The following is a 1,912-nucleotide window of genomic DNA, read 5'->3' on the forward strand; positions in this document are numbered from 1 at the left end:
CGGGCTCCCAAGTCGCTGAACTAGTCCTTTAAGAAGTATTGATGAAGAATTCCTCCTATATTGTTAGTGAAAACGCCAAGAGTGGCAGTGAAAAGTTAAAAAAATTATATTTTTTAAATCCAATGTGTAGCTTGTCTGTTTGTTCCGGCACAGATGGTATCGTGAATCATTCATTTCATTTCAATTTTGTGCGTTTATGGAGGGCGGGAGAATCTGTAGAATAAGTGCGCAGTACGTTAAAACCCGTCACTCTTGTCCAACGAATTCTCCCTGGTCTTAAATTAGTTGTTTAAGAGACTTTTATAACGAAAATAAACTGCACTGGTCTTGACAGTGCTCATAAACAGAGTGAGAAAAGAGGGGGTGGACGTTTCACATGTACAGCCCCTCTCGCCGAATCCTGCCCCGAACCTTTCTCATTTGGACATGTTTACGCTCAGCTAAATAAGGCGGTAGAAAGTATAAGCCGGGTCGAACGTAGCCTGTAATTCAGTATGACAAATAACGCAGTATTGTCTCTGACGCTTAGCTAGTTAGGGATAAGTTCCTTTTCATTTGAAAAATTCAGAACATAAAAATCCATTAGTAACAGAGCGCGCGTCGAAGAGTTAAATTGAATTTTATTAACCGTTTGACTTGTATTAAATTTAGAAGGTAATTAACAACGTGATGTCGATAACTGTCAAAACTAAGAAATATAAACCCCGTGTCAAAGCGAACGATCTAGCAGTTCAGTCGCTTTCGGGAAAGGTTACGTTGTATTCCACCAAGAATAAGATGTCAAAATCCTTGGGTGTCCTGTGCCTTGTGGCTTCAGTTTTAATGATGACTTCTTTTCAGGATAGTGAAGCTCTCGTGCCCACTTCAAAATGCCCAAAGGGTTCCCCACGTTGTCCTGGAAATAAGCGCTTTTTACTTAACCAGGCAGAGAAGGTAACACAAATGTTTACTTTTATTTAAGCACTTCAAATTGTCGAAGTGTGAGTGGGACATTTTTTAAATTTGTCCACGACAAAAAAAAAAAAAATTGAGTGCATGTATTTGTGGTAACAGCCGGAGATGAATAGAATTATAATCTTCAGTTAGGACAAAAGCACAAGGACTGAATCATTTTGGTCCTGGTAATATACTTCAATCGACTTCCTTTCTTTTTTTCCGGCTTAAAGAATAATCCTAGTTCTCAAAATTTATTCAGAGTAGGGATTAAGGTTTGGATCTGTTTGGTTTAAAAACTAACTGCGATGTCCCTTAACCTGTTACCGCTCGAGGTGATCCATTTGGATATTACGATTTTCTTGCAACTCTTTGGTGAACAGGTACTGAGTAATAAGAAAGTAGAAAATTATCCACTAAGGTTGTGTATCGGACATCACACCTCATTCTCAGTGATGGCTGACTGAGAAACTTTTAAACAGTAGTTCTTTCTCAAGTTTTCCTTTAAAATTTTGTACGGGAAATTGGCGCAGCCGGCCAAAATTTATTCGTTAGCGCATGCTCGACGTTTTACCGCTGGGTTGCTGTGTTGTGGTCTCGTAAAAAAATTGCCCTCAGAAGCTATGAAAATGGGCGAAATGCAAAATGTTTTAACCATCAATCAGGAGAATAGTACAGTCTGGGCGCAAGCTGGCGTCAAATTTGAATGTACAGAGACAAAAAGAAATTAAGTTGACTTTTTAATTTGTCATCGGTCACTTCTGTCCTTTGAAATAGCACGTTCCGTTTCAATTATTACTGTTTCAGGCAGCTGAACATCAAAGACGCATTTGTGAGGCCGCACGTACTTTAAACTGCGAAAGTGAGGAACTACAGTCAAGACAGGTGGAAGATGACGGGCGCTATTAAGGAATACCTGTTTAGTTGAAAGTTTTGTTAAATTTAAAACACTCTGTCACTTACAATAAAAGTAAAATGC

General features: G+C 38.9%; 1 long non-coding RNA gene across 2 annotated transcripts in view; it reads left to right on the forward strand.

The window, feature by feature from the left end:
* The first annotated feature begins 696 nt into the window (after positions 1-696).
* Positions 697-1,912, forward strand: part of LOC148728982 (uncharacterized) — a 14,209-nt gene continuing 12,993 nt past the window's right edge. The window contains exons 1-2 of one of the 2 annotated variants that reach the window (XR_015988772.1): positions 698-933; positions 1,741-1,912. The exon at positions 1,741-1,912 is cut by the window's right edge and continues 10 nt beyond it. This is a non-coding gene — a long non-coding RNA (uncharacterized LOC148728982). Of the gene's footprint in view, positions 934-1,740 lie in introns of both variants that reach the window. The other variant, XR_015988773.1, reaches the window with a different exon arrangement.

Source organism: Stylophora pistillata, chromosome 6 (assembly GCF_964205215.1).
Source record: "Stylophora pistillata chromosome 6, jaStyPist1.2, whole genome shotgun sequence".
Taxonomy (NCBI): domain Eukaryota; kingdom Metazoa; phylum Cnidaria; class Anthozoa; order Scleractinia; family Pocilloporidae; genus Stylophora; species Stylophora pistillata.